General features: G+C 35.6%; 1 protein-coding gene across 2 annotated transcripts in view; it reads right to left on the bottom strand.

Annotated features, from left to right (window-relative positions):
- Positions 1-26,115, bottom strand: part of LOC134839427 (calcium/calmodulin-dependent protein kinase type II delta chain-like) — a 472,172-nt gene that overhangs the window by 45,030 nt on the left and 401,027 nt on the right. The window lies entirely within an intron of this gene.

The following is a 26,115-nucleotide window of genomic DNA, read 5'->3' as shown; positions in this document are numbered from 1 at the left end:
CTACAAAACTCATTATAATTATGAGCAACGTGGAGGATCACATCTCGGAATGAGACAGCAAGTCGAATATAAAAACAACCAGAAAGTAATCAATCAGTTGAAGTTGTTTGTATCATTTATCAAACGGTGGTGCACTTTAAACATCACAAAACTGAACAAATCAAGACAATTGATCAGGAGTAAAAACTAACCCACTTCATTACTCATTAGAATAATGAGCAACTTGGAGCATCACTTCGTCGAACTAGACTGCTATGCAAACAAAAAATCACCTAAAAAACAATCAATCAATTGAGGTAGTTTGTATCACTTATCAAACGGTGGTGCATTTTAAACATCACAAAGCTGAACAAACTCCAGCAAATTCATTCGGAGTAAAGGACAGCCTACTACAAAACTCATTATAATTATGAGCAACGTGGAGGATCACATCTCCGAATGAGACAGCAAGTCGAATATAAAAACAACCAGAAAGTAATCAATCAGTTGAAGTTGTTTGTATCATTTATCAAACGGTGGTGCACTTTAAACATCACAAAACTGAACAAATCAAGACAATTGATCAGGAGTAAAAACTAACCCACTTCATTACTCATTAGAATAATGAGCAACATGGAGGATCACTTCGTCGAACTAGACTGCAAAGCAAACAAAAAATCACCTAAAAAGCAATCAATCAGTTGATGTAGTTTGTATCACTAATCAAACGGTGGTGCATTTTAAACATCACAAAGCTGAACAAATCAAGCCCATTCAAAAGGAGTAACAGCCAACCCATTTCATTACTCAATATAATAATGAGCGACATGGAGGATCACATCTCCGAATTAGACAGAAAGGCGAATAAAATAACAACCAGAAAGTAATCAATCCCATGAAGTTGTTTGCATTACTTATCAAACGGTGGTGCATTTCAAACATCAAAACTGAACAAATCAAGACAGTTGATCAGGAGTCATAATTATGAGCAACTTGGAGCATCACTTCGTCGAACTAGACTGCTATGCAAACAAAAAATCACCTAAAAAACAATCAATCAATTGAGGTAGTTTGTATCACTTATCAAACGGTGGTGCATTTTAAACATCACAAAGCTGAACAAACTCCAGCAAATTCATTCGGAGTAAATGACAGCCTACTACAAAACTCATTATAATTATGAGCAACGTGGAGGATCACATCTCCGAATGAGACAGCATCGAATATAAAAACAACCAGAAAGTAATCAATCAGTTGAAGTTGTTTGTATCATTTATCAAACGGTGGTGCACTTTAAACATCACAAAACTGAACAAATCAAGACAATTGATCAGGAGTAATAACTAACCCACTTCATTACTCATTAGAATAATGAGCAACATGGAGGATCACTTCGTCGAACTAGACTGCAATGCAAACAAAAAATCACCTAAAAAGCAATCAATCAGTTGAGGTAGTTTGTATCACTAATCAAACGGTGGTGCTTTTTAAACATCACAAAGCTGAACAAACTCCAGCTAATTCATTCGGAGTAAAGGACAGCCTACCACAAAACTCATTATAATTATGAGCAACGTGGAGGATCACATCTCCGAATGAGACAGCAAGTCGAATACAAAAACAACCAGAAAGTAATCAATCAGTTGAAGTTGTTTGTATCATTTATCAAACGGTGGTGCACTTTAAACATCACAAAACTGAACAAATCAAGACAATTGATCAGGAGTAAAAACTAACCCACTTCATTACTCATTAGAATAATGAGCAACATGGAGGATCACTTCGTCGAACTAGACTGCAAAGCAAACAAAAAATCACCTAAAAAGCAATCAATCAGTTGAGGTAGTTTGTATCACTAATCAAACGGTGCTGCATTTTAAACATCACAAAGCTGAACAAATCAAGACCATTCAAAAGGAGTAACAGCCAACCCATTTCATTACTCAATATAAAAATGAGCGACATGGAGGATCACATCTCCGAATTAGACAGAAAGGCGAATAAAATAACCAGAAAGTAATCAATCCCATGAAGTTGTTTGCATTACTTATCAAACGGTGGTGCATTTCAAACATCAAAAACTGAACAAATCAAGACAGTTGATCAGGAGTCATAATTATGAGCAACTTGGAGCATCACTTCGTCGAACTAGACTGCTTTGCAAACAAAAAATCACCTAAAAAACAATCAATCAATTGAGGTAGTTTGTATCACTAATCAAACGGTGGTGCTTTTTAAACATCACAAAGCTGAACAAACTCCAGCTAATTCATTCGGAGTAAAGGACAGCCTACCACAAAACTCATTATAATTATAAGCAACGTGGAGGATCACATCTCCGAATGAGACAGCAAGTCGAATACAAAAACAACCGGAAAGAAATCAATCAGTTGAAGTTGTTTGTATCATTTATCAAACGGTGGTGCACTTTAAACATCACAAAACTGAACAAATCAAGACAATTGATCAGGAGTAAAAACTAACCCACTTCATTACTCATTAAAATAATGAGCAACATGGAGGGTCACTTCGTCGAACTAGACTGCAATGCAAACAAAAAATCACCTAAAAAGCAATCAATCAGTTGAGGTAGTTTGTATCACTTATCAAACGGTGGTGCATTTTAAACATCACAAAGCTGAACAAACTCCAGCAAATTCATTCGGAGTAAAGGACAGCCTACCACAAAACTCATTATAATTATGAGCAACGTGGAGGATCACATCTCCGAATTAGACAGAAAAGCGAATAAAAAAACAACCAGAAAGTAATCAATCCGATGAAGTTGTTTGCATTACTTATCAAACGGTGGTGCATTTCAAACATCAAAAACTGAACAAATCAAGACAATTGATCAGGAGTCATAATTATGAGCAACTTGGAGCATCACTTCGTCGAACTAGACTGCAATGCAAACAAAAAATCACCTAAAAAGCAATCAATCAATTGAGGTAGTTTGTATCACTTATCAATGGGTGGTGCATTTTAAACATCACAAAGCTGAGCAAAATAAGCCCATTCAAAAAAAGTAACCGCTAACCTATTTCATTACTCATTATAATAATGAGCAACCTGGAGGATCACTTCTTCGAACTAGACTGCAATGCGAACAAAATCTCAACCAGAAAGCAATCAATCAGATTAAGTTGTTTGTATCACTTAAAATGTGGTGCATTTTAAACATCACAAAACTGAACGAAACAAGAAAATTGATCAGGAGTAAAAACTAACCCACTTCATTACTCATTAGAATAATGAGCAACATGGAGAATCACTTCGTCGAACTAGACTGCAATGAAAACAAAAAATCACCTAAAAAGCAATCAATCAGTTGAGGTAGTTTGTATCACTAATCAAACGGTGGTGCTTTTTAAACATCACAAAGCTGAACAAACTCCAGCTAATTCATTCGGAGTAAAGGACAGCCTACCACAAAACTCATTATAATTATGAGCAACGTGGAGGATCACAACTCCGAATGAGACAGCAAGTCGAATATAAAAACAACCGGAAAGAAATCAATCAGTTGAAGTTGTTTGTATCATTTATCAAACGGTGGTGCACTTTAAACATCACAAAACTGAACAAATCAAGACAATTGATCAGGAGTAAAAACTAACCCACTTCATTACTCATTAAAATAATGAGCAACATGGAGGGTCACTTCGTCGAACTAGACTGCAATGCAAACAAAAAATCACCTAAAAAGCAATCAATCAGTTGAGGTAGTTTGTATCACTAATCATACGGTGGTGCATTTTAAACATCACAAAGCTGAACAAACTCCAGCAAATTCATTCGGAGTAAAGGACAGCCTACCACAAAACTCATTATAATTATGAGCAACGTGGAGGATCACATCTCCGAATTAGACAGAAAAGCGAATAAAAAAACAACCAGAAAGTAATCAATCCGATGAAGTTGTTTGCATTACTTATCAAACGGTGGTGCATTTCAAACATCAAAAACTGAACAAATCAAGACAATTGATCAGGAGTCATAATTATGAGCAACTTGGAGCATCACTTCGTCGAACTAGACTGCAATGCAAACAAAAAATCACCTAAAAAGCAATCAATCAATTGAGGTAGTTTGTATCACTTATCAATGGGTGGTGCATTTCAAACATCACAAAGCTGAACAAACTCCAGCTAATTCATTCGGAGTAAATGACAGCCTACTACAAAACTCATTTTAACTATGAGCAACGTGGAGGATCACATCTCCGAATGAGACAGCAAGTCGAATATAAAAACAACCAGAAAGTAATCAATCAATTGAAGTTGTTTGTATCATTTATCAAACGGTGGTGCACTTTAAACATCACAAAACTGAACAAATCAAGACAATTGATCAGGAGTAAAAACTAACCCACTTCATTACTCATTAGAATAATGAGCAACATGGGGGATCACTTCGTCGAACTAGACTGCAAAGCAAACAAAAAATCACCTAAAAAGCAATCAATCAGTTGAGGTAGTTTGTATCACTCATCAAACGGTGGTGCATTTTAAACATCACAAAGCTGAACAAATCAAGCCCATTCAAAAGGAGTAACAGCCAACCCATTTCATTACTCATATAATAATGAGCGACATGGAGGATCACATCTCCGAATTAGACAGAAAGGCGAATAAAATAACAACCAGAAAGTAATCAATCCGATGAAGTTGTTTGCATTACTTATCAAACGGTGGTGCATTTCAAACATCAAAAACTGAACAAATCAAGACAATTGATCAGGAGTCATAATTATGAGCAACTTGGAGCATCACTTCGTCGAACTAGACTGCAATGCAAACAAAAAATCACCTAAAAAGCAATCAATCAGTTGAGGTAGTTTGTATCACTAATCAAACGGTGGTGCATTTTAAACATCACAAAGCTGAACAAACTCCAGCTAATTCATTCGGAGTAAAGGACAGCCTACCACAAAACTCATTATAATTATGAGCAACGTGGAGGATCACATCTCCGAATGAGACAGCAAGTCGAATATAAAAACAACTGGAAAGAAATCAATCAGTTGAAGTTGTTTGTATCATTTATCAAACGGTGGTGCACTTTAAACATCACAAAACTGAACAAATCAAGACAATTGATCAGGAGTAAAAAATAACCCACTTCATTACTCATTAGAATAATGAGCAACATGGAGGGTCACTTCGTCGAACTAGACTGCAATGCAAACAAAAAATCACCTAAAAAGCAACCAATCAGTTGAGGTAGTTTGTATCACTAATCAAACGGTGGTGCAATTTAAACATCACAAAGCTGAACAAACTCCAGCAAATTCATTCGGAGTAAAGGACAGCCTACCACAAAACTCATTATAATTATGAGCAACGTGTAGGATCACATCTCCGAATTAGACAGAAAAGTGAATAAAAAAACAACCAGAAAGTAATCAATCCGATGAAGTTGATTGCATTACTTATCAAACGGTGGTGCATTTCAAACATCAAAAACTGAACAAATCAAGACAATTGATCAGGAGTCATAATTATGAGCAAAGCAACTTGGAGCATCACTTCGTCGAACTAGACTGCAATGCAAACAAAAAATCACCTAAAAAGCAATCAATCAATTGAGGTAGTTTGTATCACTTATCAATGGGTGGTGCATTTTAAACATCACAAAGCTGAACAAACTCCAGCTAATTCATTCGGAGTAAATGACAGCCTACTACAAAACTCATTTTAATTATGAGCAACGTGGAGGATCACATCTCCGAATGAGACAGCAAGTCGAATATAAAAACAACGAGAAAGTAATCAATCAGTTGAAGTTGTTTGTATCATTTATCAAACGGTGGTGCACTTTAAACATCACAAAACTGAACAAATCAAGACAACTGATCAGGAGTAAAAACTAACCCACTTCATTACTCATTAGAATAATGAGCAACATGGAGGATCACTTCGTCGAACTAGACTGCAAAGCAAACAAAAAATCACCTAAAAAGCAATCAATCAGTTGAGGTACTTTGTATCACTCATCAAACGGTGGTGCATTTTAAACATCACAAAGCTGAACAAATCAAGCCCATTCAAAAGGAGCAACAGCCAACCCAATTCATTACTCAATATAATAATGAGCGACATGGAGGATCACATCTCCGAATTAGACAGAAGGGCGAATAAAATTACAACCAGAAAGTGATCAATCCCATGAAGTTGTTTGCATTACTTATCCAACGATGCTGCATTTCAAACATCAAAAACTGAACAAATCAAGACAATTGATCAGGAGTCATATTTATGAGCAACTTCGAGCATCACTTCGTCGAACTAGACTGCAATGCAAACAAAAAATCACCTAAAAAGCAATCAATCAATTGAGGTAGTTTGTATCACTTATCAATGGGTGGTGCATTTTAAACATCACAAAGCTGAACAAACTCCAGCTAATTCATTCGGAGTAAATGACAGCCTAATACAAAACTCATTATAATTATGAGCAACGTGGAGGATTACATCTCCGAATGAGACAGCAAGTCGAATATAAAAACAACCAGAAAGTAATCAATCAGTTGAAGTTGTTTGTATCATTTATCAAACGGTGGTGCACTTTAAACATCACAAAACTGAACAAATCAAGACAATTGATCAGGAGTAAAAACTAACCTACTTCATTACTCATTAGAATAATGAGCAACATGGAGGATCACTTCGTCGAACTAGACTGCAAAGCAAACAAAAAATCACCTAAAAAGCAATCAACCAGTTGAGGTACTTTGTATCACTCATCAAACGGTGGTGCATTTTAAACATCACAAAGCTGAACAAATCAAGCCCATTCAAAAGGAGCAACAGCCAACCCAATTCATTACTCATTATAATAATGAGCGACATGGAGGATCACATCTCCGAATTAGACAGAAAGGCGAATAAAATAACAACCAGAAAGTGATCAATCCCATGAAGTTGTTTGCATTACTTATCCAACGATGCTGCATTTCAAACATCAAAAACTGAACAAATCAAGACAATTGATCAGGAGTCATAATTATGAGCAACTTCGAGCATCACTTCGTCGAACTAGACTGCAATGCAAACAAAAAATCACCTAAAAAGCAATCAATCAATTGAGGTAGTTTGTATCACTTATCAATGGGTGGTGCATTTTAAACATCACAAAGCTGAACAAACTCCAGCTAATTCATTCGGAGTAAATGACAGCCTAATACAAAACTCATTATAATTATGAGCACGTGGAGGATTACATCTCCGAATGAGACAGCAAGTCGAATATAAAAACAACCAGAAAGTAATCAATCAGTTGAAGTTGTTTGTATCAATTATCAAACGGTGGTGCACTTTAAACATCACAAAACTGAACAAATCAAGACAATTGATCAGGAGTAAAAACTAACCCACATCATTACTCATTAGAATAATGAGCAACATGGAGGATCACTTCGTCGAACTAGACTGCAATGCAAACAAAAAATCACCTAAAAAGCAATCAATCAGTTGAGGTAATTTGTATCACTAATCAAACGGTGGTGCATTTGAAACATCACAAAGCTGAACAAATCAAGCCCATTCAAAAGGAGTAACAGCCAACCCATTTCATTACTCAATATAATAATGAGCGACATGGAGGATCACATCTCCGAATTAGACAGAAAGGCGAATAAAATATTAACCAGAAAATAATCAATCCGATGAAGTTGTTTGCATTACTTATCAAACGGTGGTGCATTTCAAACATCAAAAACTGAACAAATCAAGACAATTGATCAGGAGTCATAATTATGAGCAACTTGGAGCATCACTTCGTCGAACTAGACTGCTATGCAAACAAAAAATCACCTAAAAAACAATCAATCAATTGAGGTAGTTTGTATCACTTATCAAACGGTGGTGCATTTTAAACATCACAAAGCTGAACAAACTCCAGCAAATTCATTCGGAGTAAATGACAGCCTACTACAAAACTCATTATAATTATGAGCAACGTGGAGGATCACATCTCCGAATGAGACAGCAAGTCGAATATAAAAACAACCAGAAAGTAATCAATCAGTTGAAGTTGTTTGTATCATTTATCAAACGGTAGTGCACTTTAAACATCACAAAACTGAACAAATCAAGACAATTGATCAGGAGTAAAAACTAACCCACTTCATTACTCATTAGAATAATGAGCAACATGGAGGATCACTTCGTCGAACTAGACTGCAATGCAAACAAAAAATCACCTAAAGAGCAATCAATCAGTTGAGGTAGTTTGTACCACTAATCAAACAGTGGTGCATTTTAAACATTACAAAGCTGAACAAACTCCAGCAAATTCATTCGGAGTAAAGGACAGCCTATCACAAAACTCATTATAATTATGAGCAACGTGGAGGATCACATCTCCGAATGAGACAGCAAGTCGAATATAAAAACAACCGGAAAGAAATCAATCAGTTGAAGTTGTTTGTATCAATTATCAAACGGTGGTGCACTTTAAACATCACAAAACTGAACAAATCAAGACAATTGATCAGGAGTAAAAACTAACCCACATCATTACTCATTAGAATAATGAGCAACATGGAGGATCACTTCGTCGAACTAGACTGCAATGCAAACAAAAACTCACCTAAAAAGCAATCAATCAGTTGAGGTAATTTGTATCACTAATCAAACGGTGGTGCATTTGAAACATCACAAAGCTGAACAAATCAAGACAATTGATCAGGAGTCATAATTATGAGCAACTTCGAGCATCACTTCGTCGAACTAGACTGCAATGCAAACAAAAAATCACCTAAAAAGCAATCAATCAATTGAGGTAGTTTGTATCACTTATCAATGGGTGGTGCATTTTAAACATCACAAAGCTGAACAAACTCCAGCTAATTCATTCGGAGTAAATGACAGCCTAATACAAAACTCATTATAATTATGAGCACGTGGAGGATTACATCTCCGAATGAGACAGCAAGTCGAATATAAAAACAACCAGAAAGTAATCAATCAGTTGAAGTTGTTTGTATCAATTATCAAACGGTGGTGCACTTTAAACATCACAAAACTGAACAAATCAAGACAATTGATCAGGAGTAAAAATTAACCCACATCATTACTCATTAGAATAATGAGCAACATGGAGGATCACTTCGTCGAACTAGACTGCAATGCAAACAAAAAATCACCTAAAAAGCAATCAATCAGTTGAGGTAATTTGTATCACTAATCAAACGGTGGTGCATTTGAAACATCACAAAGCTGAACAAATCAAGCCCATTCAAAAGGAGTAACAGCCAACCCATTTCATTACTCAATATAATAATGAGCGACATGGAGGATCACATCTCCGAATTAGACAGAAAGGCGAATAAAATATTAACCAGAAAATAATCAATCCGATGAAGTTGTTTGCATTACTTATCAAACGGTGGTGCATTTCAAACATCAAAAACTGAACAAATCAAGACAATTGATCAGGAGTCATAATTATGAGCAACTTGGAGCATCACTTCGTCGAACTAGACTGCTATGCAAACAAAAAATCACCTAAAAAACAATCAATCAATTGAGGTAGTTTGTATCACTTATCAATGGGTGGTGCATTTTAAACATCACAAAGCTGAACAAACTCCAGCTAATTCATTCGGAGTAAATGACAGCCTAATACAAAACTCATTATAATTATGAGCACGTGGAGGATTACATCTCCGAATGAGACAGCAAGTCGAATATAAAAACAACCAGAAAGTAATCAATCAGTTGAAGTTGTTTGTATCAATTATCAAACGGTGGTGCACTTTAAACATCACAAAACTGAACAAATCAAGACAATTGATCAGGAGTAAAAACTAACCCACATCATTACTCATTAAAATAATGAGCAACATGGAGGATCACTTCGTCGAACTAGACTGCAATGCAAACAAAAAATCACCTAAAAAGCAATCAATCAGTTGAGGTAATTTGTATCACTAATCAAACGGTGGTGCATTTGAAACATCACAAAGCTGAACAAATCAAGCCCATTCAAAAGGAGTAACAGCCAACCCATTTCATTACTCAATATAATAATGAGCGACATGGAGGATCACATCTCCGAATTAGACAGAAAGGCGAATAAAATATTAACCAGAAAATAATCAATCCGATGAAGTTGTTTGCATTACTTATCAAACGGTGGTGCATTTCAAACATCAAAAACTGAACAAATCAAGACAATTGATCAGGAGTCATAATTATGAGCAACTTGGAGCATCACTTCGTCGAACTAGACTGCTATGCAAACAAAAAATCACCTAAAAAACAATCAATCAATTGAGGTAGTTTGTATCACTTATCAAACGGTGGTGCATTTTAAACACCACAAAGCTGAACAAACTCCAGCAAATTCATTCGGAGTAAATGACAGCCTACTACAAAACTCATTATAATTATGAGCAACGTGGAGGATCACATCTCCGAATGAGACAGCAAGTCGAATATAAAAACAACCAGAAAGTAATCAATCAGTTGAAGTTGTTTGTATCATTTATCAAACGGTAGTGCACTTTAAACATCACAAAACTGAACAAATCAAGACAATTGATCAGGAGTAAAAACTAACCCACTTCATTACTCATTAGAATAATGAGCAACATGGAGGATCACTTCGTCGAACTAGACTGCAATGCAAACAAAAAATCACCTAAAGAGCAATCAATCAGTTGAGGTAGTTTGTACCACTAATCAAACAGTGGTGCATTTTAAACATTACAAAGCTGAACAAACTCCAGCAAATTCATTCGGAGTAAAGGACAGCCTATCACAAAACTCATTATAATTATGAGCAACGTGGAGGATCACATTTCCGAATGAGACAGCAAGTCGAATATAAAAACAACCGGAAAGAAATCAATCAGTTGAAGTTGTTTGTATCAATTATCAAACGGTGGTGCACTTTAAACATCACAAAACTGAACAAATCAAGACAATTGATCAGGAGTAAAAACTAACCCACATCATTACTCATTAGAATAATGAGCAACATGGAGGATCACTTCGTCGAACTAGACTGCAATGCAAACAAAAACTCACCTAAAAAGCAATCAATCAGTTGAGGTAATTTGTATCACTAATCAAACGGTGGTGCATTTGAAACATCACAAAGCTGAACAAATCAAGCCCATTCAAAAGGAGTAACAGCCAACCCATTTCATTACTCAATATAATAATGAGCGACATGGAGGATCACATCTCCGAATTAGACAGAAAGGCGAATAAAATAACAACCAGAAAATAATCAATCCGATGAAGTTGTTTGCATTACTTATCAAACGGTGGTGCATTTCAAACATCAAAAACTGAACAAATCAAGACAATTGATCAGGAGTCATAATTATGAGCAACTTGGAGCATCACTTCGTCGAACTAGACTGCTATGCAAACAAAAAATCACCTAAAAACAATCAATCAATTGAGGTAGTTTGTATCACTTATCAAACGGTGTTGCATTTTAAACATCACAAAGCTGAACAAACTCCAGCAAATTCATTCGGAGTAAATGACAGCCTACTACAAAACTCATTATAATTATGAGCATCGTGGAGGATCACATCTCCGAATGAGACAGCAAGTCGAATATAAAAACAACCAGAAAGTAATCAATCAGTTGAAGTTGTTTGTATCATTTATCAAACGGTAGTGCACTTTAAACATCACAAAACTGAACAAATCAAGACAATTGATCAGGAGTAAAAACTAACCCACTTCAGTACTCATTAGAATAATGAGCAACATGGAGGATCACTTCGTCGAACTAGACTGCAATGCAAACAAAAAATCACCTAAAGAACAATCAATCAGTTGAGGTAGTTTGTATCACTAATCAAACGGTGGTGCATTTTAAACATCACAAAGCTGAACAAACTCCAGCAAATTCATTCGGAGTAAAGGACAGCCTACCACAAAACTCATTATAATTATGAGCAACGTGGAGGATCACATCTCCGAATTAGACAGAAAAGCGAATAAAAAACAACCAGAAAGTAATCAATCCGATGAAGTTGTTTGCATTACTTATCAAACGGTGGTGCATTTCAAACATCAAAAACTGAACAAATCAAGACAATTGATCAGGAGTCATAATTATGAGCAACTTGGAGCATCACTTCGTCGAACTAGACTGCAATGCAAACAAAAAATAACCTAAAAAGCAATCAATCAATTGAGGTAGTTTGTGTCACTTATCAATGGGTGGTGCATTTTAAACATCACAAAGCTGAACAAACTCCAGCAAATTCATTCGGAGTAAATGACAGCCTACTACAAAACTCATTATAATTATGAGCAACGTGGAGGATCACATCTCCGAATGAGACAGCAAGTCGAATATAAAAACAACCAGAAAGTAATCAATCAGTTGAAGTTGTTTGTATCATTTATCAAACGGTGGTGCACTTTAAACATCACAAAACTGAACAAATCAAGACAATTGATCAGGAGTAAAAACTAACCCACTTCATTACTCATTAGAATAATGAGCAACATGGAGGATCACTTCGTCGAACTAGACTACAATGCAAACAAAAAATCACCTAAAGAACAATCAATCAGTTGAGGTAGTTTGTATCACTAATCAAACGGTGGTGCATTTTAAACATCACAAAGCTGAACAAACTCCAGCGAATTCATTCGGAGTAAAGGACAGCCTACCACAAAACTCATTATAATTATGAGCAACGTGGAGGATCACATCTCCGAATTAGACAGAAAAGCGAATAAAAAACAACCAGAAAGTAATCAATCCGATGAAGTTGTTTGCATTACTTATCAAACGGTGGTGCATTTCAAACATCAAAAACTGAACAAATCAAGACAATTGATCAGGAGTCATAATTATGAGCAACTTGGAGCATCACTTCGTCGAACTAGACTGCAATGCAAACAAAAAATAACCTAAAAAGCAATCAATCAATTGAGGTAGTTCGTGTCACTTATCAATGGGTGGTGCATTTTAAACATCACAAAGCTGAACAAACTCCAGCAAATTCATTCGGAGTAAATGACAGCCTACTACAAAACTCATTATAATTATGAGCAACGTGGAGGATCACATCTCCGAATGAGACAGCAAGTCGAATATAAAAACAACCAGAAAGTAATCAATCAGTTGAAGTTGTTTGTATCATTTATCAAACGGTGGTGCACTTTAAACATCACAAAACTGAACAAATCAAGACAATTGATCAGGAGTAAAAACTAACCCACTTCATTACTCATTAGAATAATGAGCAACATGGAGGATCACTTCGTCGAACTAGACTGCAAAGCAAACAAAAAATCACCTAAAAAGCAATCAATCAGTTGAGGTAGTTTGTATCACTAATCAAACAGTGGTTCATTTTAAACATCACAAAGCTGAAAAAAATCCAGCAATTTCATCAGGAGTAAATACCAGCCTACTACAAAACTCATTATAATTATGAGCAACGCAGAGGGTCAAATCTCCGAAATAAACAGCAAGGTGATTAAATTAACAAGCGGAAACTGATCAATCAGATGAAGTTGTTTGTATCACTTACCAAACGGTGTTGCATTTTAAACATCACAAACTGAACAAAACAAGACAATTGATCAGGAGTAAAAACCAACCCACTTGATTAACCATTAGAATAATGAGCAACGTGGAGGACCACTTCGTCGAACTAGAATGCAAAACAATCTAAAAAACACCTAAAAAGCAATCAATCAGTTGAGGTAGTTTGTATCACTAATCAAACAGTGGTGCATTTTAAACATCACAAAGCTGAACAAACTCCAGCAAATTCATTCGGAGTAAAGGACAGCCTATCACAAAACTCATTATAATTATGAGCAACGTGGAGGATCACATCTCCGAATGAGACAGCAAGTCGAATATAAAAACAACCGGAAAGAAATCAATCAGTTGAAGTTGTTTGTATCATTTATCAAACGGTGGTGCACTTTAAACATCACAAAACTGAACAAATCAAGACAATTGATCAGGAGTAAAAACTAACCCACTTCATTACTCATTAGAATAATGAGCAACATGGAGGGTCACTTCGTCGAACTAGACTGCAATGCAAACAAAAAATCACCTAAAAAGCAATCAATCAGTTGAGGTAGCTTGTATCACTAATCAAACGGAGGTGCATTTTAAACATCACAAAGCTGAACAAACTCCAGCAAATTCATTCGGAGTAAAGGACAGCCTACCACAAAACTCATTATAATTATGAGCAACGTGGAGGATCACATCTCCGAATTAGACAGAAAAGCGAATAAAAAACAACCGGAAAGAAATCAATCAGTTGAAGTTGTTTGTATCATTTATCAAACGGTGGTGCACTTTAAACATCACAAAACTGAACAAATCAAGACAATTGATCAGGAGTAAAAACTAACCCACTTCATTACTCATTAGAATAATGAGCAACATGGAGGGTCACTTCGTCGAACTAGACTGCAATGCAAACAAAAAATCACCTAAAAAGCAATCAATCAGTTGCGGTAGTTTGTATCACTAATCAAACGGTGGTGCATTTTAAACATCACAAAGCTGAACAAACTCCAGCAAATTCATTCGGAGTAAAGGACAGCCTACCACAAAACTCATTATAATTATGAGCAACGTGGAGGATCACATCTCCGAATTAGACAGAAAAGCGAATAAAAAACAACCAGAAAGTAATCAATCCGATGAAGTTGTTTGCATTACTTATCAAACGGTGGTGCATTTCAAACATCAAAAACTGAACAAATCAAGACAATTGATCAGGAGTCATAATTATGAGCAACTTGGAGCATCACTTCGTCGAACTAGACTGCAATGCAAACAAAAAATAACCTAAAAAGCAATCAATCAATTGAGGTAGTTTGTATCACTTATCAATGGGTGGTGCATTTTAAACATCACAAAGCTGAACAAACTCCAGCAAATTCATTCGGAGTAAATGACAGCCTACTACAAAACTCATTATAATTATGAGCAACGTGGAGGATCACATCTCGGAATGAGACAGCAAGTCGAATATAAAAACAACCAGAAAGTAATCAATCAGTTGAAGTTGTTTGTATCATTTATCAAACGGTGGTGCACTTTAAACATCACAAAACTGAACAAATCAAGACAATTGATCAGGAGTAAAAACTAACCCACTTCATTACTCATTAGAATAATGAGCAACATGGAGGATCACTTCGTCGAACTAGACTGCAAAGCAAACAAAAAATCACCTAAAAAGCAATCAATCAGTTGAGGTAGTTTGTATCACTAATCAAACGGTGGTGCATTTTAAATATCACAAAGCTGATTAAACTCCAGCAAATTCATTCGGAGTAAATGACAGCCTAATACAAAACTCATTATAATTATGAGCAACGTGGAGGATTACATCTCCGAATGAGACAGCAAGTCGAATATAAATAAAAACAACCAGAAAGTAATCAATCAGTTGAAGTTGTTTGTATCATTTATCAAACGGTGGTGCACTTTAAACATCACAAAACTGAACAAATCAAGACAATTGATCAGGAGTCATAATTATGAGCAACTTGGAGCATCACTTCGTCGAACTAGACTGCAATGCAAACAAAAAATAACCTAAAAGCAATCAATCAATTGAGGTAGTTTGTATCACTTATCAATGGGTGGTGCATTTTAAACATCACAAAGCTGAACAAACTCCAGCAAATTCATTCGGAGTAAATGACAGCCTACTACAAAACTCATTATAATTATGAGCAACGTGGAGGATCACATCTCGGAATGAGACAGCAAGTCGAATATAAAAACAACCAGAAAGTAATCAATCAGTTGAAGTTGTTTGTATCATTTATCAAACGGTGGTGCACTTTAAACATCACAAAACTGAACAAATCAAGACAATTGATCAGGAGTAAAAACTAACCCACTTCATTACTCATTAGAATAATGAGCAACATGGAGGATCACTTCGTCGAACTAGACTGCAAAGCAAACAAAAAATCACCTAAAAAGCAATCAATCAGTTGAGGTAGTTTGTATCACTAATCAAACGGTGGTGCATTTTAAACATCACAAAGCTGATTAAACTCCAGCAAATTCATTCGGAGTAAATGACAGCCTAATACAAAACTCATTATAATTATGAGCAACGTGGAGGATTACATCTCCGAATGAGACAGCAAGTCGAATATAAATAAAAACAACCAGAAAGTAATCAATCAGTTGAAGTTGTTTGTATCATTTATCAAACGGTGGTGCACTTTAAACATCACAAAACTGAACAAATCAAGACAATTGATCAGGAGTCATAATTATGAGCAACTTGGAGCATCACTTCGTCGAACTAGACTGCAATGCAAACAAAAAATCACCTAAAAAGCAATCACTCAATTGAGGTAGTTTTTATCACTTATCAATTGGTGGTGCATTTTAAACATCACAAAGCTGATTAAACTCCAGCGAATTCATTCGGAGTAAATGACAGCCTACTACAAAACTCATTATAATTATGAGCAACGTGGAGGATCACATCTCCGAATGAGACAGCAAGTCGAATATAAAAACAACCAGAAAAAAATCAATCAGTTGAAGTTGTTTGTATCATTTATCAAACGGTGGTGCAATTTAAACATCAAAAACTGAACAAATCAAGACAATTGATCAGGAGTCATAATTATGAGCAACTTGGAGCATCACTTCGTCGAACTAGACTGCAATGCAAACGAAAAACCACCTAAAAAGCAATCAATCAATTGAGGTAGTTTGTATCACTTATCAATTGGTGGTGCATTTTAAACATCACAAAGCTGATTAAACTCCAGCAAATTCATTCGGAGTAAATGACAGCCTACTACAAAACTCATTATAATTATGAGCAACGTGGAGGATCACATCTCCGAATGGGACAGCAAGTCGAATATAAAAACAACCAGAAAGTAATCAATCAGTTGAAGTTGTTTGTATCATTTATCAAACGATGGTGCACTTTAAACATCACAAAACTGAAGAAATCAAGACAATTGATCAGGAGTAAAAACTAACCCACTTCATTACTCATTAGAAAAATGAGCAACATGGAGGATCACTTCGTCGAACTAGACTGCAATGCAAACAAAAAATCACCTAAAAAGCGATCAATCAGTTGAGGTAGTTTGTATCACTAATCAAACGGTGGTGCATTTTAAACATCACAAAGCTGAACAAATCAAGCCAATTCAAAAGGAGTAACAGCCAACCTATTTCATTACTCAATATAATAAGGAGCGACATGGAGGATCACATCTCCGAATTAGACAGAAAGGCGAATAAAATAACAACCAGAAAGTAATCAATCCGATGAAGTTGTTTGCATTACTTATCAAACGGTGGTGCATTTCAAACATCAAAAACTGAACAAATCAAGACAATTGATCAGGAGTCATAATTATGAGCAACTTGGAGCATCACTTCGTCGAACTAGACTGCAATGCAAACAAAAATTCACCTAAAAAGCAATCAATCAATTGAGGTAATTTGTATCACTTATCAAACGGTGGTGCATTTTAAACATCACAAAGCTGAACAAACTCCAGCAAATTCATTCGGAGTAAATGACAGCCTACTACAAAAACTCATCATAATTATGAGCAACCTGGAGGATCACATCTCCGAATGAGACAGCAAGTCGAATATAAAAACAACCAGAAAGTAATCAATCAGTTGAAGTTGTTTGTATCATTTATCAAACGGTGGTGCACTTTAAACATCACAAAACTGAGCAAATCAAGACAATTGATCAGGAGTAAAAACTAACCCACTTCATTACTCATTAGAATAATGAGCAACATGGAGGATCACTTCGTCGAACTAGACTGCAATGCAAACAAAAAATCACCTAAAAAGCAATCAATCAATTGAGGTAGTTTGTACCACTTATCAATTGGTGGTGCATTTTAAACATCACAAAGCTGATTAAACTCCAGCGAATTCATTCGGAGTAAATGACAGCCTACTACAAAACTCATTATAATTATGAGCAACGTGGAGGATCACATCTCTGAATGAGACAGCAAGTCGAATATAAAAACAACCAGAAAGTAATCAATCAGTTGAAGTTGTTTGTATCGTTTATCAAACGGTGGTGCACTTTAAACATCAAAAACTGAACAAATCAAGACAATTGATCAGAAGTCATAATTATGAGCAACTTGGAGCATCACTTCGTCGAACTAGACTGCAATGCAAACAAAAAATAACCTAAAAAGCAATCAATCAATTGAGGTAGTTTGTAACACTTATCAATTGGTGGTGCATTTTAAACATCACAAAGCTGATTAAACTCCAGCAAATTCATTCGGAGTAAATGACAGCCTACTACAAAACTCATTATAATTATGAGCAACGTGGAGGATCACATCTCCGAATGGGACAGCAAGTCGAATATAAAAACAACCAGAAAGTAATCAATCAGTTGAAGTTGTTTGTATCATTTATCAAACGGTGGTGCACTTTAAACATCACAAAACTGAAGAAATCAAGACAATTGATCAGGAGTAAAAACTAACCCACTTCATTACTCATTAGAATAAGGAGCAACATGGAGGATCACTTCGTCGAACTAGACTGCAATGCAAACAAAAAATCACCTAAAAAGCGATCAATCAGTTGGGCTACTTTGTAACACTAATCAAACGGTGGTGCATTTTAAACATCACAAAGCTGAACAAATCAAGCCAATTCAAAAGGAGTAACAGCCAACGCATTTCATTACTCAATATAATAAGGAGCGACATGGAGGATCACATCTCCGAATTAGACAGAAAGGCGAATAAAATAACAACCAGAAAGTAATCAATCCGATGAAGTTGTTTGCATTACTTATCAAACGGTGGTGCATTTCAAACATCAAAAACTGAACAAATCAAGACAATTGATCAGGAGTCATAATTATGAGCAACTTGGAGCATCACTTCGTCGAACTAGACTGCAATGCAAACACAAAAATTCACCTAAAAAGCAATCAATCAATTGAGGTAGTTTGTATCACTTATCAAACGGTGGTGCATTTTAAACATCACAAAGCTGAACAAACTCCAGCAAATTCATTCGGAGTAAATGACAGCCTACTACAAAAACTCATCATAATTATGAGCAACCTGGAGGATCACATCTCCGAATCAGACAGCAAGTCGAATATAAAAACAACCAGAAAGTAATCAATCAGTTGAAGTTGTTTGTATCATTTATCAAAGGGTGGTGCACTTTAAAAATGACAAAACTGAACAAATCAAGACAATTGATCAGGAATAAAAACTAACCCACTTCATTACTCATTAGAATAATGAGCAACATGGAGCATCACTTCGTCAAACTAGACTGCAAGGCAAATAAAAAATCACCTAAAAATTAATCAATCAATTGAGGTAGTTTGTATCACTTATCAAACGTTGGTGCATTTTAAACATCACAAAGCTGAACAAACTCCAGCAAATTCATTCGGAGTAATTGACAGCCTACTACAAAACTCATTATAATTATGAGCAACGTGGAGGATCACATCTCCGAATGAGACAGCAAGTCGAATATAAAAACAACCAGAAAGTAATCAATCAGTGGAAGTTGTTTGTATCATTTATCAAACGGTGGTGCACTTTAAACATCACAAAACTGAACAAATCAAGACAATTGATCAGGAGTAAAAACTAACCCACTTCATTACTCATTAGAATAATGAGCAACATGGAGGATCACTTCGTCGAACTAGACTGCAATGCAAACAAAAAATCACCTAAAAAGCAATCAATCAGTTGAGGTAGTTTGTATCACTAATCAAACGGTGGTGCATTTTAAACATCACAAAGCTGAACAAATCAAGCCAATTCAAAAGGAGTAACAGCCAACCCATTTCATTACTCAATATAATAATGAGCGACAAGGAGAATCACATCTCCGAATTAGACAGAAAGGCGAATAAAATAACAACCAGAAAGTAATCAATCCGATGAAGTTGTTTGCATTACTTATCAAACGGTGGTGCATTTCAAACATCAAAAACTGAACAAATCAAGACAATTGATCAGGAGTCAGAATTATGAGCAACTTGGAGCATCACTTCGTCGAACTAGACTGCTATGCAAACAAAAAATCACCTAAAAAACAATCAATCAATTGAGGTAGTTTGTATCACTTATCAAACGGTGGTGCATTTCAAACATCAAAAACTGAACAAATCAAGACAATTGATCAGGAGTCAGAATTATGAGCAACTTGGAGCATCACTTCGTCGAACTAGACTGCAATGCAAACAAAAAATCACCTAAAAAGCAATCAATCAATTGAGGTAGTTTTTATCACTTATCAAACGGTGGTGCATTTTAAACATCACAAAGCTGAACAAACTCCAGCAAATTCATTCGGAGTAAATGACAGCCTACTACAAAACTCATCATAATTATGAGCAACGTGGAGGTTCAAATCTCCGAATGAGACAGCAAGTCGAATATAAAAACAACCAGAAAGTAATCAATCAGTTGAAATTGTTTGTATCATTTATCAAACGGTGGTGCACTTTAAACATCACAAAACTGAACAAATCAAGACAATTGATCAGGAGTAAAAACTAACCCACTTCATTACTCATTAGAATAATGAGCAACATGGAGGATCACATCTCCGAATTAGACAGAAAGGCGAATAAAATAACAACCAGAAAGTAATCAATCCGATGAAGTTGTTTGCATTACTTATCAAACGGTGGTGCATTTCAAACATCACAAAACTGAACAAATCAAGACAATTAATCAGGAGTAAAAACTAACCCACTTCATTACTCATTAGAATAATGAGCAACATGGAGGATCACTTCGTTGAACTAGACTGCAATGCAAACAAAAAATCATCGAAAAAGCAATCAATCAATTGAGGTAGTTTGTATCACTAATCAAACGGTGGTGCGTTTTAAACATCACAAAGCTGAACAAGCTCCAGGAAATTCGTTCGGAGTAAATGACAGCCTACTACAAAACTCATTATAATTATGAGCAACGTGGAGGATCACATCTCCGAATGAGACAGCAAGTCGAATATAAAAACCACCAGAAAGTAATCAATCAGTTGAAGTTGTTTGTATCATTTATCAAACGGTGGTGCACTTTAAACATCACAAAGCTGAACAAACTCCAGCAAATTCATTCGGAGTAAATGACAGCCTAGTACAAAACTCATTATAATTATGAGCAACGTGGAGGATCACATCTCCGAATGAGACAGCAAGTCGAATATAAAAACAACCAGAAATAAATCAATCAGTTGAAGTTGTTTGCACAACTTATCAAACGGTGGTGCATTTCAAACATCACAAAGCTGAACAAATCAAGCCAATTCAAAAGGAGTAACAGCCAACCCATTTCATTACTCAATATAATAATGAGCGACATGGAGGATCACATCTCCGAATTAGACAGAAAGGTGAATAAAATAACAACCAGAAAGTAATCAATCCGATGAAGTTGTTTGCATTACTTATCAAACGGTGGTGCATTTCAAACATCAAAAACTGAACAAATCAAGACAATTGATCAGGAGTCATAATTATGAGCAACTTGGAGCATCACTTCGTCGAACTAGACTGCTATGCAACCAAAAAATCACCTAAAAAAACAATCAATCAATTGAGGTAGTTTGTATCACTTATCAAACGGTGGTGCATTTTAAACATCACAAAGCTGAGCAAACTCCTGCAAACTCATTCGGAGTAAATGACAGCCTACTACAAAACTCATTATAATTATGAGCAACGTGGAGGATCACATCTCCGAATGAGACAGCAAGTCGAATATAAAAACAACCAGAAAGTAATCAATCAGTTAAGTAGTTTGTATCATTTATCAAACGGTGGTGCACTTTAAACATCACAAAACTGAACAAATCAAGACAATTGATCAGGAGTAAAAACTAACCCACTTCATTACTCATTACAATAATGAGCAACATGGAGGATCACTTCGTCGAACTAGACTGCAATGCAAACAAAAAATCACCTAAAAAGCAATCAATCAGTTGAGGTAGTTTGTATCACTTATCAATGAATGGTGCATTTTAAACATCACAAAGCTGAACAAACTCCAGCAAATTCATTCGGAGTAAATGACAGCCTACTACAAAACTCATTATAATTATGAGCAACGTGGAGGATCACATCTCCGAATGAGACAGCAAGTCGAATATAAAAACAACCAGAAAGTAATCAATCAGTTAAAGTTGTTTGTATCATTTATCAAACGGTGGTGCACTTTAAACATCACAAAACTGAACAAATCAAGACAATTGATCAGGAGTAAAAACTAACCCACTTCATTACTCATTAGAATAATGAGCAACATGGAGGATCACTTCGTCGAACTAGACTGCAATGCAAACAAAAAATCACCTAAAAAGCAATCAATCAGTTGAGGTAGTTTGTATCACTTATCAATGAATGGTGCATTTTAAACATCACAAAGCTGAACAAACTCCAGCAAATTCATTCGGAGTAAATGACAGCCTACTACAAAACTCATTATAATTATGAGCAACGTGGAGGATCACATCGCCGAATTAGACAGAAAGGCGAATAAAATAACAACCAGAAAGTAATCAATCCGATGAAGTTGTTTGCATTACTTATCAAACGGTGGTGCATTTCAAACATCAAAAACTGAACAAATCAAGACAATTGATCAGGAGTCATAATTATGAGCAACTTGGAGCATCACTTCGTCGAACTAGACTGCTATGCAAACAAAAAATCACCTAAAAAACAATCAATCAATTGAGGTAGTTTGTATCACTTATCAAACTGTGGTGCATTTTAAACATCACAAAGCTGAACAAACTCCAGCAAATTCATTCGGAGTAAATGACAGCCTACTACAAAACTCAGAATAATTATGAGCAATGTGGAGGATCACATCTCCGAATGAGACAGCAAGTCGAATATAAAAACAACCAGAAAGTAATCAATCAGTTGAAGTTGTTTGTATCATTCATCAAACGGTGGTGCACTTTAAACATCACAAAACTGAACAAATCAAGACAATTGAGCAGGAGTAAGAACAAACCTACTTCATTACTCATTAGAATAATGAGCAACATGGAGGATCACTTCGTCGAACTTGACTGCAATGCAAACAAAAAATCACCTAAAAAGCAATCAATCAGTTGAGGTAGTTTGTATCACTAATCAAACGGTGGTGCATTTTTAACATCACAAAGCTGAACAAACCAAGCCAATTCAAAAGGAGTAACAGCCAACCCATTTCATTACTCAATATAATAATGAGCGACATGGAGGATCACATCTCCGAATTAGACAGAAAGGCGAATAAAATAACAACCAGAAAGTAATCAATCCGATGAATTTGTTTGCATTACTTATCAAACGGTGGTGCATTTCAAACATCAAAAACTGAACAAATCAAGAAATTGATCAGGAGTCATAATTATGAGCAACTTGGAGCATCACTTCGTCGAACTAGACTGCTATGCAAACAAAAAATCACCTAAAAAACAATGAATCAATTGAGGTAGTTTTTATCACTTATCAAAAGGTGGTGCATTTTAAACATCACAAAGCTGAACAAACTCCAGCAAATTCATTCGGAGTAAATGACAGCCTACTACAAAACTCAGAATAATTATGAGCAATGTGGAGGATCACATATCCGAATGAGACAGCAAAACGAATATAAAAACAACCAGAAAGTAATCAATCAGTTGAAGTTGTTTGTATCATTTATCAAACGGTGGTGCACTTTAAACATCACAAAACTGAATAAATCAAGACAAATGATCAGGAGTAAAAACTAACCCACTTCATTACTCATTAGAATAATGAGCAACATGGAGGATCACTTCGTCGAACTAGACTACAATGCAAACAAAAAATCACCTAAAAAGCAATCAATCAGTTGAGGTAGTTTGTATCACTAATCAAACGGTGGTACATTTTAAACATCACAAAGCTGAACAAATCAAGCCAATTCAAAAGGAGTAACAGCCAACCCATTTCATTACTCAATAAATTAATGAGCGACATGGAGGATCACATCTCCGAATTAGACAGAAAGGCGAATAAAATAACAACCAGAAAGTAATCAATCCGATGAAGTTGTTTGCATTACTTATCAAACGGTGGTGCACTTTAAACATCACAAAACTGAACAAATCAAGACAAATGATCAGGAGTAAAAACTAACCCACTTCATTACTCATTAGAATAATGAGCAACATGGAGGATCACTTCGTCGAACTAGACTACAATGCAAACAAAAAATCACCTAAAAAGCAATCAATCAGTTGAGGTAGTTTGTATCACTAATCAAACGGTGGTACATTTTAAACATCACAAAGCTGAACAAATCAAGCCAATTCAAAAGGAGTAACAGCCAACCCATTTCATTACTCAATAAATTAATGAGCGACATGGAGGATCACATCTCCGAATTAGACAGAAAGGCGAATAAAATAACAACCAGAAAGTAATCAATCCGATGAAGTTGTTTGCATTACTTATCAAACGGTGGTGCATTTCAAACATCAAAAACTGAACAAATCAAGACAATTGATCAGGAGTCATAATTATGAGCAACTTGGAGCATCACTTCGTCGAACTAGACTGCTATGCAAACAAAAAATCACCTAAAAAACAATGAATCAATTGAGGTAGTTTTTATCACTTATCAAAAGGTGGTGCATTTTAAACATCACAAAGCTGAACAAACTCCAGCAAATTCATTCGGAGTAAATGACAGCCTACTACAAAACTCAGAATAATTATGAGCAATGTGGAGGATCACATATCCGAATGAGACAGCAAAACGAATATAAAAACAACCAGAAAGTAATCAATCAGTTGAAGTTGTTTGTATCATTTATCAAACGGTGGTGCACTTTAAACATCACAAAACTGAACAAATCAAGACAAATGATCAGGAGTAAAAACTAACCCACTTCATTACTCATTAGAATAATGAGCAACATGGAGGATCACTTCGTCGAACTAGACTACAATGCAAACAAAAAATCACCTAAAAAGCAATCAATCAGTTGAGGTAGTTTGTATCACTAATCAAACGGTGGTACATTTTAAACATCACAAAGCTGAACAAATCAAGCCAATTCAAAAGGAGTAACAGCCAACCCATTTCATTACTCAATAAATTAATGAGCGACATGGAGGATCACATCTCCGAATTAGACAGAAAGGCGAATAAAATAACAACCAGAAAGTAATCAATCCGATGAAGTTGTTTGCATTACTTATCAAACAGTGGTGCATTTCAAACATCAAAAACTGAACAAATCAAGACAATTGATCAGGAGTCATAATTATGAGCAACTTGGAGCATCACTTCGTCGAACTAGACTGCTATGCAAACAAAAAATCACCTAAAAAACAATCAATCAATTGAGGTAGTTTTTATCACTTATCAAAAGGTGGTGCATTTTAAACATCACAAAGCTGAACAAACTCCAGCAAATTCATTCGGAGTAAATGACAGCCTACTACAAAACTCAGAATAATTATGAGCAATGTGGAGGATCACATATCCGAATGAGACAGCAAAACGAATATAAAAACAACCAGAAAGTAATCAATCAGTTGAAGTTGTTTGTATCATTTATCAAACGGTGGTGCACTTTAAACATCACAAAACTGAACAAATCAAGACAAATGATCAGGAGTAAAAACTAACCCACTTCATTACTCATTAGAATAATGAGCAACATGGAGGATCACTTCGTCGAACTAGACTACAATGCAAACAAAAAACCACCTAAAAAGCAATCAATCAGTTGAGGTAGTTTGTATCACTAATCAAACGGTGGTACATTTTAAACATCACAAAGCTGAACAAATCAAGCCAATTCAAAAGGAGTAACAGCCAACCCATTTCATTACTCAATATAATAATGAGCGACATGGAGGATCACATCTCCGAATTAGACAGAAAGGCGAATAAAATAACAACCAGAAAGTAATCAATCCGATGAAGTTGTTTGCATTACTTATCAAACGGTGGTGCATTTCAAACATCAAAAAACTGAACAAATCAAGACAATTGAGCAGGAGTAAGAACTAACCTACTTCATTACTCATTAGAATAATGAGCAACATGGAGGATCACTTCGTCGAACTTGACTGCAATGCAAACAAAAAATCAC

This window comes from Symsagittifera roscoffensis, chromosome 1, assembly GCF_963678635.1.
Source record: "Symsagittifera roscoffensis chromosome 1, txSymRosc1.1, whole genome shotgun sequence".
Lineage (NCBI taxonomy): Eukaryota > Metazoa > Xenacoelomorpha > Acoela > Convolutidae > Symsagittifera > Symsagittifera roscoffensis.
This window is presented reverse-complemented; position numbering and strand designations above follow the sequence as displayed.